The 12,772-nt window shown below is 31.1% G+C and overlaps 1 long non-coding RNA gene and 1 pseudogene across 4 annotated transcripts; one reads left to right on the top strand and one right to left on the bottom strand.

The window, feature by feature from the left end:
- Window positions 1–2,138: 2,138 nt before the first annotated feature.
- LOC107951482 (uncharacterized) lies at window positions 2,139–8,740 on the top strand. Of its 4 annotated transcripts, XR_005912159.1 has the most exons (7): window positions 2,140–2,597; window positions 3,225–3,355; window positions 4,781–4,936; window positions 5,848–5,941; window positions 6,734–6,832; window positions 7,346–7,487; window positions 7,697–8,740. It is a non-coding gene; the product is annotated as an uncharacterized lncRNA (long non-coding RNA). The 4 variants fall into 4 exon arrangements; XR_005912158.1 differs by lacking the exon at window positions 3,225–3,355 and having other exon boundaries at window positions 2,139–2,597; window positions 6,734–7,487; XR_001698457.2 differs by lacking the exons at window positions 6,734–6,832; window positions 7,346–7,487 and having other exon boundaries at window positions 2,144–2,597.
- A 686-nt stretch (window positions 8,741–9,426) lies between these two features.
- On the bottom strand, window positions 9,427–12,550 carry LOC107951481 (phosphoenolpyruvate carboxylase, housekeeping isozyme-like; annotated as a pseudogene).
- Between the last annotated feature and the right edge of the window lie 222 nt (window positions 12,551–12,772).

Genomic DNA, 12,772 nt, shown 5'->3' on the forward strand with positions numbered 1-12,772 from the left:
CATATTTCATTTCATACATGTTTGATGATTTCATATCACCATTTATAAACATATACTTTTATATATATACATTCAACAATTTACATATTCAATTCCATTTCATCCATTCAATCATTTTCGAGTCTATTGGCTCGTAAATACTCAATCGATCCTCAGGGTTCATTTTTTAATCATATTGCTTGCTTTTTTTATACTACCGTATATCACATTTCATAAGTATGCAATTATACCAAATCAATTCACATTTCATATCATATCTACCTTATAGTCAAATCATATTAATATAATCCTATTAACCTGACGCAAATATTCAAGATGGATACTCAGATTAGTCAATCTGCATCTCAAACTGGCATCATGGTGCATCATCGAATAAATCAAAGGAAATATACTAACACATATTGCATCATCAGATGTAACGAAGAATGTATACTAGCACACATAGTGCATAATTGAATATATCGAAGCAATCATACTGGCATGCATTGTGAATGATCGGATAAATCAAAAAAATCATATTGGAACGTAAATGCATCACCAGATGTACTGAAGAATATATACTGGCACATAAGTATATCATCGGATATACTGAAGCAATTATACCGGTACATAAGTGCATCATTAATTGAACCAAAGTATAGACCTGTACATTTAATATAGTATCCAATTTCCAATTTCATCACATAGTTCAATTCACATCCTATCATTCTCAATTCAAGATCAATTTGTCATGGAATATAACATAATTCATCTCGATCTCATATCAATTTCCTATTTCAGTTAAGTTATACAACTTTCTATTCTATTCTATTCAATTTAATTCCTATCTTGATATTCAATCTCAACCATAACATTTCAACTCAATAACCATCAATATCTTACCCCCAAATTATTTAATGTAATATACCATGAATATGCAGTAACTAGATTGGTCTCAAGTCATAGAAATACAAACCAAAAGCTCGAGTCACTGGTCGTCGGCTCTCGCCTTTCCTTTCTCTCTCGATGGTCCTGCGTCATCTTTAGCTATAAATAATAGTTCAATAATAGTACAGTATCAAATTCCATATCAAAATATATTCAATTTCAAAGTCATCATATTTTGCAATTTATTCAATTTAGTCTCTAAAATCGGGACTAGCATAACTTTCAATTTAAAACTCTGAATTGAAATATGATTTCACTATTACTTATTAGGGAACTCCTAATTCTTATTCCTACTTTCAATTTTTCATTTTATTCAATTTGGTCCCTAATGTACAAAACTATTGATTAAGCTTTATAATTTAGTCCTTTTTCACATCTAAGCTTAAAATCTATCAATTTAACACCTAAAACATCAAGAAATCAACAATGGAAACTTTCTAAAACTTTCACAATTTTAGAAATTGGTACATAGTCTCGTTAAATCAAATTCTCATGACCTCAAATCTATAAAACTTATAAGAAAGGACCTAATTGAACTCACCAATTTAATGGCTAAAAGCTTATGGTTTTTGGAGCTCTCCCTTAGGTTTTTCTTTCTTCTTGGACAGTGGATGAGTGTAATGAAGAAGAAGGTACTATTTTCTCGGCTAAGTTTTAATTTATACCTAGCTTAATTTTACTTAACTTAGGTTAATTATGTACTTAATTAAAATTAATCTTGATTTTATTTAATTAGTAAACCATCATCAACCATCCACTATGTATCATTTTAACATGGTCTAATTTCTATTTTAGACCTTTGGTTAATTATAATTTAAGTTCTTAATCCAATTTATAATTAAAAACCTATAGCGATTGAATTTTTACAGTTTAGTCCTTGTACCTAAATTAAATAATTACTAAAAAATTGGAGTAAAATTTAATATTCTATTATACAAACTCCATAAATATTTTAATTTAATATTTATTGATCCGATTTATAGAGATGGAATTCCAGAATCGTATTTTCCAATATGACTAACTTTCTGATTGTTACATAAAAGGTAATAGAAAAATTCTTAATGTTAATTGTGAAAATTAAAATAAAAATTATGGGAAAAATAACCCTTAAAATTAATGAATAATTTATATAAAATAAAAGAAGTATTCAAAATTCACCTTTATTCCTCCCATTTTATGTGGTTTATAAATAGAATTGTTGCAAATATGATGAAACACAACACAGAATTATGAATCAATCCACTGGCATTTACCTTTTTCTATTTCAAAATTCTTCTTATTTTTACTCTATATTTTTCTATTCTATTTTACACAATTTGTTTTAACATAATTTATTCACTAAATTTTTACATTAAAATAAGGGAAGGGAATCATCTTCTAAAGATTTGCAGTAAAACATTTTTCGAAAAATATTTTCCTAGGGTAAAAACAAATGTTTTTATGGAAAATCCCTTATCGGTTCTATTTCTATGAGACATTTTCCATTCTCTTCATCCTCATCGAAGTAATCCGTTCTCCCTTCCTCTCTGCCGGTCAGCCTCTACTGCTCCTCCTCATCTTTGTTCATTCGTCTCACCTCCGAATCTCTATCTCGTCATCTCTGTTGGTCGACTGTCGTTCTTACCAAATCTACAAGAAACCCTAAAATTTGGCTTTCCAGTCCTATCAAGGTATATCACTATCTTCTATTTTGTTTTTTTTTGGTTAATTGGTCTTTGCAGTGTTTTATTTTGGTTACCCTGTAAATGAAACACTTGACTACACATTCCATTTCACCCACACATTTTCTTATTCTTGTTTTTCTCTTTGGTTAATTCCCTAAGTATTTTTATTCTTCAAAGTTCTTGTATTTGGTCCCTTGGAAACGATAGAGAAATTCGTTGCTATCTCCATAGCCACATGTGAGCTTCTTTCTTTCTTTTTTTCTTTCTATGTGATTTTTCAGTTTAAGCTGACTAAGATTTTAATTGGGGTTTTTGGTTGTTTTTCAAGTTTGGATGAGTAAAGAATTTTTTTTTAAGTTCTGCTCTTCTGTTTCTTGGTTCTTGAATTAGCTTTTTTTTTTTTGTAATCTTTAGAATTAGCTTTTGCATGTAAAGGAAAGGATGTTTGGTCTATTTGGTTTTTATTTTGTTAAGAGACTGGAGATTTTTTAGCCACATGTGAAGAACTAGAAATACAATTTCAAAATTGCTAAGTAAAGAATCTATGATACCATGTTGTAAAAACAGATAGCATTCCTTATATGGTATTTTTTTCTTCCTTCAGTGCTTCTTCATATAACTTGTAATTTCTAGGTTGGTGCAGTTAGTTCTGAGGGCCAATCATTAAAGATGAAAGTTGTAAACTTGTATACCCTGGTAATGTTGAATACTACCATGTCTTCATTCAAGTGAGGGGCACAAGTACTTGACTCTGACAAATGATGGTGATAGACCCTATCCACTACTAATACATTTGCTTTCTAGAACATCAATTCATGTTTCTAACATTTAAATTCTAAAGCTATCAGCATTGGTACAAAGTCCATAAGTTTCATAGGTTGTCAACATATACTTTGTTGTGTTATGCTTGTATTTTTGGGTGAACTTCCTTTTGTCCTCAATCAATGCTAAATTCAATGAACCTTTTCTTGTTATTATTGTTCTTTCCTTATTTTCTTGTCGATAATCAGGACAGTATGACGTTTTGTTATACAGTTATTGTCTTCGAATTTTCCAAGTAATAAAGCTGAGTCATATAACTATAGTTTACTTCATACATATTTAAGTTTGAGGCTTTGACATAATGTTAATGTCAATATTTGATTTGAAAAGAGTTGAGGGAAGAGTTGATTACTGTAGCTGAAGTTGCATTGTTTCTCCCTCATAACAAAGTCCAAGAATATGACGAGTTGTTTTAAAATTGTGTTCAGGAAATAATATTTATGCCTTGAGTCTATCCTGACATTTATTCACATGCTTTTCACTTGGTAATATGGTCCCAGCTGCATCCTTTTGTTTTGTTTTGTTACTTGAATTGTAAACATTATTCTTGCTGGTTCCGAATATTGTCAAAATTCAAGACTTATGATCCATGTCTAAGTGTTATTTAATAGTTTGTTTCCAATTGTTTTTTCATTTTCCATTTGTTTTAAAACCTTTTGTTTTATCGGAGAAGGTCAATCTGAACATTTTGTTGCAACGCACATGTTTGACACTATAAAAAGCTAGTTTGTCTACCATTTTCTGTTGTATGAAGTCTGAACTTTTGGGGTAAATATGAAGATTATAACTGTGTTAAGTTTCATGTCTCTTGAGGCACTTTTGGCTCACATGCATCTTGTGATGTATGCACTGTTGTAAGGCTTGAGTTAGCATCTTTCATCCTTGGCAGGCAGTAGAAGTTTTTTACTATACTGCAGTGAGAAGAAACCTGTATATTTTTGCCTTCGTACTTCGATTCTAATATGCACACTCCATGTAGGGAGAACCCAACATGTTTGATAGTGCTGATTATGCTACCATGTTATAGTTTGATAAGGGTGTAATTTGCTTGTAGTAATGTAATGTATCTATGCATGCATGACATTTGTTGTGCATATTATGATCTTTATGCCTGATGCTTTGCATTCTTTACTTTGAAATGTAAGATAAAAATTAGATGTTGGAAATGCTTGTGCGTGATAGATGCATTCGTAACTTTAAAAGTCCAGAAAACTTTTTTGTCCCACTATTAATCTGACATCATTTGTTTGATTGTCTCTCCTCAAAATCAATAAAGATTTTTAGCAATTAATTATCTTATCATTGCTTGGGAAACTTTCATATATGTATATATGCACTTTAGTCATGGTAACTTCTTGTTATTTCAGGTAGCTTAGGAGTTCCAAATATTAAAATTCCAAAGTTGTGTTTCGGGAAAGTAGGAGTTGATAATTCAAAGCTAAATAATGTTAGAATTTGTATAAGGCAAAGACCACTGCGATATACTTCCCTGGTTAGACGCTTGGAGAAGGCATTCAGCATAGGTTTGAGGCAATCTGTTTGGTTTCTAATATAGTGCTCACATTTATGGATTTGTTTGATAATTGTTGTTTGAGATAATCTGTTTGGTTTCTTGTCGATAGCCATGGTATTTTTTTCTTTTGAGTGGGAGAGATTTGAAAAGGAAAAAAAGAAAAAAAATGTGAAGAGCTTTCTTAACTATTTTCTAAAATAAGAATAAAAGTACGCATCCATGGTGGATGTACCCGCATGTCAACAAAAGTCATTTGGATATTATAATCCCTAATAACTGACATGAATGTTAAATGGCATGATCTAGGAAGTAACAGCTAATGTTAAATGGCAGTTATTGTAGCTCAAAACATAATTCAGTTTTTTAGTTTAATTCAAGGATTAAATTGAATCGATATACTATACCAAGTATTTTTATTGTTAATATAGATTTTTTTTTTAATCATTCCTGTTCCATTTACAATTTGAGATCATTTTGACTTCATTATAGACGTCAGAAAAAAGTAGGAAAAGAAATACAAAGGCAAAGCTTAAAAAGTCGGATGGAGGTCACACTGGCGAGACCTTTGGTAACCAATTGAACAGGTTCAACCACTGGGACCTTCCAGTTTAATAAAAAATAATTTACAATATTAAATAAGAATTAAATATAATAGATATTTAGTAGAAATATGAATTTTGGTTAATAGTATAGTATAGATTCAAAGGGGTAAAGATTCAAATCTCATAGCATAAAATAAATTTAAAAATTAAGTTTAAAACCAATTTATATGGTTTTTTACTGGTACAACTGGTTTTTGTCTGAATTATTTAGTAAAAAGTCCATTGAACTTTAAATAAAACAAGTATTAGATTAAAATTTTCGAATTATTTAGTTAAAAAAACACTTGAAGATTAAATTTTAAAAGTTAATGTGGTACAGGGACTGAAGGCAGGATTGATATCACTAAAATAATAGAAAGATCAAAAGCCCAGCGGAGTCCATGGAAGTTGGATAAAGCAGGGCGACACCAAAGGTAAATTATTGCCCTTATAGCTAAGCTATTAAAAGATTAAAGTGGTCAAATCTTAAATTAACTTTGCGTTTAAATTTAAATTAGTGGGTTAATTTTAAATGAAATCCTTAATAAGTCTTTAAATTCAGATTTCGTTATGTCATTTCTTTAAGTTAGATCTGATTATTATTAATTTTCAAATTAATTACACATTGATTTGTAATAATTGCATATTAATTTGTAAATTTTTGTGTGATCCTATGGGAAGCTTACATCTTTTTTTGTAGTGGTCAAATATTTGTGTGGCATTATTTTTTGTAGATGAATCGTTATCAAGATCAAAATGTAATTGTTGGAGTTGTGGCTTTTTAGCTTTTGGAGCTCTTTGGATTAAAAAATTAAAAACTAGGAAGGAAATTGCTTCTCCCCCTTGTATGAATCGAGATTTTGAAAGAGGAAATTATATTAATATTATTTTATATAGTGGTGATCAGCATTGTATTGATGTGATAAGGATGAGACCGATTGTCTTTTTTAATTTGTGTGATATTCTTAGTAGGAATAATTTGTTATAATCAACTAAATCGGTGAATATTAGGGAGCAAGTAATTATATTTTTACATATAATTAGTCATAATGTAATATTTCGAGTGATTAAATCTAGATATTATAGATCAATTGAGACAATTCATCGTTACTTTAGGGTTGTATTGAGAGCTATTTTGAAATTGTATAAACTAGTTATTAGATTACTTGATGAGTCAACTCCTAGTGAAATCAGAAACAATTTGAGGTTTTGCTTTTATTTTATAGATTGTATTGGAGGCATTAGATGGAACTCATGTTCGTACATCCATTCCACTTAGCATTCAAGAAAGATTTCGTAGCCGTAAAGGGGGGACGACACAAAATGTATTGTTGCCATTATATTTGTTTTGAAATTTTCCTATGTTCTAGCTGGTTGGGAAGGTAGTGCATATAATTTTCGTATTTTAAGTGATGTATTTTCATGTCCAAGAGGAGTAAGAATTTCGGAAGGTAAGAATTAACATTAAATACCAAATAGTTCAAGTAAGCTCATAATTTATAGTAATAATTATGTTGTGTAAAATTTTAGGTAAATATTATCTTGCTAGTGCTGGATATGGCATCCGAAATGGATATATTATCCTATATCGTGGTGTCCAATATCATTTAAAAGAGCTTAGCGCTCAGGGGCCAGAAAATGCAAAGGAACTCATTAATCTTTGTCATTCATCATTGCGAATCACTATTGAACGTGTTTTGGGGATTTTGAAGAAACAATTTCATGTGTTAGATGTTGAACCATTTTGGAATTTTCAAACTCAAGTAGATATAGTTTTGGTTTGTTGTGTCATCATAATCATATAATGGGAGTTAATCCTAGTGATTTACTTAATCAAGGATTATACAAGGAGTCTGAGTCTGATTTGATAATACCAACTCTTACGGAGCGGGAAGAAAGAGAAGAAGCAAGAGAATGGTTTACTAAGAGAGAGGAAATTGCACAAACTATGTGGACTGATTATATGGTTAGAAATATTAGGTAAGTTTAGGGCTTAGGGTTATTGTTTCTATGTTATGTATGTTTTAGTATTAAAATTGTTATTTTTTTAATAATTGTTGGATATTAATATTGAAATTAGTTTGTTAGATTTTGAAATTATTATGTTTTAAATTTGTTAGATATTGAATTTATTATGTTTTAAGCTTGTTGGATATTGAAACAATTAATAATGACAATTATTAATGTAGAATGGGTAAGGGCAACAAAGAAGGGGCATCCAAGCAATTCAGATGGACAAAACCGATGGAACATATTTTTCTCGAAATTCTGGCAAAGAAGGCTCAGAAAGGAAATAATCTTTCTAACACTTTCAAAGCAATTTCTATTCATCGAGTTGTCGTAGCTATTTTTAAAAGATTTCACCGTAGCTATTTTTAAAAGATTCCAAGTCCAATGCGATGCGAAGCATGTGGAAAATCATTTTTGAAGATTGTAAAAAATCAGTGGCAGATTATATGCACAATTTGAATTGAAAGTGGTTTTGGATGGGATGATAACATGAAAATAATTACTTGTGATAGAGCAACATATGATGTAATAGTGATAGTAATATATGTATATATATGTTAAGTATATTTCAATTGTTTTTTACTTGTTATTCTAATTGTGTATAATATCCAACAGGCACACAAGAAGTATGAACTATTTTTGAATAAAAGCATTGATCTTTATGATGAAATGGCTTTGGTTGTTGGCAAAGATATGGCAATGGAGAGTTTTGCTAGAACATTTGCTAACATAGACTTGGATGATGGTAACCAAGATTCAGTGCCTATAGATTGTGACAATGAAGAGATTGAAGAGGTAAGAACAAAAGTATCTTCATCTGGCACATTTAAATGTAAAAGGAAAAATGCTCAAGAAAGTGTCATTGATGAATAAATTAAATTTATGGGCGAGCAACTCGGCAACATTGCTAATACTTTAGAACAATTTACTGCGGATAATATACCATATCTTTACGAAGAAGTGATGTCGATGGAGGTAGAAGGATTTGATGACGACTTCTTTTGTAGTATGTTTGATTATTTTGTAGGTTATGAATTCGAGGCTAAAGCTTTTTTAGTTAAAAGTATGAAGCATAGAAAAATTTAGTTTCAAAAATTTTCTCAAGATTAAAGATATTTATACTTTAATGTGGTGTAATATTAGTTATGCACTTTGACAATGTTATTGTTATCATGTGGTGTACTACTAATTATGCACTTGGATAATATTATTAATTTCTAGTATTAATTGTGGTTTGGAAGCTAATTAATAATTATTCAATCTTTGTTTTTTATTTTTTATAACACAATTAAAAATAATTTATTTGCTTTAGTTGTTTTTAATTTATGATGGTTAATATTCTAACTTAATAACTGAGTATTATTATATATTTAATTTGATTTATTTATTGCAGTATATGTAAAAACAAATGTAAAATATAAATTTATTAATATATATATAATAAACTCAATTAAACAATGAAAATATAATAAATTCTCAAATGTATATTTGTTTTATTTAAAATAATTTTTATGAAATATTTTCAGGAAATCTGCCAAACAACAGAAAATATTTTGCATACATTCATCCAAACATCAGAAAAGTAAATCATTTCCAGAAAAGTAAATCATTTCCATAAATCATTTTCCAGAAAACATTTTACTGGCAAACATACGAAAGCGTAAAATATTTTCTGTTGTTTGGCAGATTTCTTGAAAATATTTTCCGGAAAAGTTGTTTTTACATATATTAATAAATTTATATTTTAAATTGTTTTTACATATATTGCAATGATTTATTTATAAATAAATAAATCAAATTAAATATATAATAAATCAAAAATAACCAAAATCAAATAAATTGTTTCTAATTGTGTTATAAAAAAATTAAATAAGGATTAAATAATTATAAATTAGCTTCCAAACCACAATTAATATTAAATGCTTTCAGCACTAGAATCCTGAAAAATGAATGCGTTTTATCACCAACCGTGTGTATCCAAATCCTTCTGCAATAACAAAGTTTATGCTACATCAGTCTTTTAAAGTGGTAAATGCATCACCACCAGCAATAACGGTACTCCTCAGTAGCAACAATGGCCATTTCATCCATCAGTGCACGCCATTTAGGCTTTGGTGAAACTGGCGGATGCATACCATGCTCAAGTGTGGCAGCTGTAAAACGCTAGAGTGTTCTAAAGCACAAGTGCTCCTCCCCAAACGATTGCTTAATAACTTCAGCTTGAACTATAACACGAAGTGATCCGTGAATAGTTTTAGGTGGTTGAGATAATAAAGCAAGATGAGTTGGACCACCTCCTCTTCCAACAGTCCCACCACGACCATGAAACATTGTTAGCTTCATTCCAAATTGCTTAGCAACCTTTATAAGCTCCTCCTGAGCTTTGTACAATTGCCAGGCAGCAGAGAGACGCCCAGCATCTTTACCTGAATCTGAATACCCAATCATAACTTCTTGCTTTCCATTGATTCGATTTCTGTACCAATCTACTGAGAAGAGCCGAGCCAAAGCAGCAAGTGCAGCCTCCAAATCTGCAAGCTTCTCAAATAGTAGAACAACTCTTAATGGTTACTTCATGTGGCACTCACGTTGCAGGAGCTCAACAGCAAGAACATCAGAAGGTGCGGTTGCCGTTGAAATGATGTACGCTCCGAAGTTATCTGCTGGGAGCTCTGCTAGGACATTGAATGTGTCTAAAACATCAGCAATTTCTTCTGTTTTAGGAATATCTGAACCAAACAGTACACGCTTGCCACTTGGTTCAGATAATAGCCATTCCTGCTTTTGTTCTTCAGACCACTCTTGGTAGGAACCAATTTCCAAGTGTTTGGTAATGGCATCTAAGACATCTGTATGACGGTCAGACTCTTGCCTAATGCCAAGTTTGACAAGTGAGAGCCCAAAGGTTGACACTTGCCTCAAGAAATCAAGAAGGCTTCCATCAGCAATTGGCCGGTCACCACAAGAGCAAAGTGATCTATAACAAAGTTCAAGAGGTTCCAGGAACTGCATAAATTTTAAAACTTAATTAGTGCCAGGGTCAGTTAAGAAGAGGTTACTATAGAAAAAATATACACGTAATAAAATGCTATTTATGATCATAACAAAAATAATTACTTGAGAGATGTAGAATGGTCCTTCAGAACCTAATTCAATAATTATTATTTTTGGGTGGGGATTTTCCCGTTCCTAATTACAACAATATAGTCAAGAGGAAATTTATTATTCTCTGTTTTGTTTCGACTCTTCATTTTTTTCAAAGAACCTATGTTCAACACCTAAGCTCGATGCATATCAAGGCATGGCTATGGCCCTCCAAGGATTCTTTAAGTACATGGAAAAAAATGAACATACCCTTGTTGGATGCATACCCACAACAGACACTTGAAAAGTGTAGAGTGACATATGTAAATCTCTATTTCACTTGTAAAAAGTAGGGATATTCCAACTAATAATAAAACCATGATATAGGACAAACAAAAAGATACCTGCTCAATGTTGGTGAAATTTGCTTCCCCCGGAATCTCAGACATACCATGAAATAACAATTGTCGTGACCTTTCACTTGTTTGATACAGCTTGTCCCTAACATCACCAAGAATAACACGGTAGGGTTCACTGGGAGGGATTTGTTTCCAAAACTCTGCATCAAGAGTTACATCAATTAGAACTTAACCAACATAACAGATCATTAAACAAAATATTTGTAGATACTGCCATTTCCAAGTCACTTAATCTAAATTCAATCTTTGAGCATGCTAAAAAACATACACTAAAGAAAAATCTTATCCCTTCGTGGAGAATTGGCGAGGGAGAAGAAGTCTTTATACTTCAATTCAAAGTATATTCTGATAACAAGAACTTTAGTCCATTCTGCAAAGCTATTTAATCATGTAGAAAGTGCATAATCTAGATTCAGAATAAAATGCACACAAAACAGAAATCAGCGTGTATACCTATGTAGTGTTTAGCATATCTCCTTAAGGATCTATGAAGTTCATCAGCACGAACACGAAGCTCATCACTGTAACGCCACATGGACAACTGCAAAGACATCGACAAGAATTTGCCTAAAATGGGTCCTTTCAGAAAAGTTCTATAAAGCATGTTCGATGGACGAGCTTAATACCTCAAGCTGGGAATAGTACAAATTGGCAGCCATCATTCTGGCCAACAAGCAAACATCCCTTATGACTTCAAGAGTTACCCTTGGATTGCCTGCATGATAAATTAAGAAAATGCAGAAACACTCCAAAAGACATTTGAGTAAAGAAACAAAGTAAGAACAAAAACATCTGTTTCCGGCTTTAGATTTTTGAACTTCATGGTGTTCATTGTAGTTAATTAACAATACAAAAAGTTACAATCCAACATTGATAACTAAGTTATAAAAAAATTTACCTTATCTCAGAAGGATATAGGCTTGTCAAAGAAACCATTTAGCACCAAAAGCACACACGATTGTCAAACAAGATAAACATCTTACCTCCCGATGCTTATAATTCTCTTCATCTTCTTCCTTATCACGAATTCTTCCAAGTTCCGTTGCCTCTCTCTTAAATTCCAACTCCAACTTATCTAACGTTTGAGGGAAGGCATGGTATTCAAACTGATTGCCAGATTGCAAATCAGATCCCCGTCTCTCAGTATCCCATCCCTCAGTTCTATAAGCTCCCATGTTACGATTATGACCATCGTAGGAATTAAATGAGTTGCCACCATAAGGTAAACGGCCTGAGGATTTAGAGTAGCTCGAGCGACTTCTAGCAGAAGATCAGGTGTCAAGGATGGGGGAAGGGGAAGCAGAAAATCAGTGTTGGCTTCTAATTTTCCTGAAAATGTCTTATCTAATTAGAAACGGTAAGACATTTTCCAAAATTAAGGGTTCTTTTCCTGTGTTTTGTAATTGATTTTCCCTTGGGAAAATATTTTCAGCCAAACAAACAAGGGAAAAGGCTGAAAAGCTTTTCCGGAAAATGTTTTACTTCCAAACAAACATACCCTTAGTGAAAAATTTCTTGAATAGCTTGAAATAAACAAGAACGTTATGAAGATTTCATTGTTTATTTTATAATATTGCATATAATATTTAGGTTATATTATTTGTAAAAATGTAAATTTTTAAAATAAAATAAAAAATAAATTTAACATAATATAACTAATATATAAAAATAACATGTGCATCGCATAAGATAAAAAAAACTAATTTTTTAATAATTTATTTGCTTTGAATTGATTGGACTAATCAAACTAGG

The sequence above is a fragment of the Gossypium hirsutum genome, chromosome A02 (assembly GCF_007990345.1).
Source record: "Gossypium hirsutum isolate 1008001.06 chromosome A02, Gossypium_hirsutum_v2.1, whole genome shotgun sequence".
In the NCBI taxonomy this organism is placed as follows: Eukaryota; Viridiplantae; Streptophyta; class Magnoliopsida; order Malvales; family Malvaceae; genus Gossypium; species Gossypium hirsutum.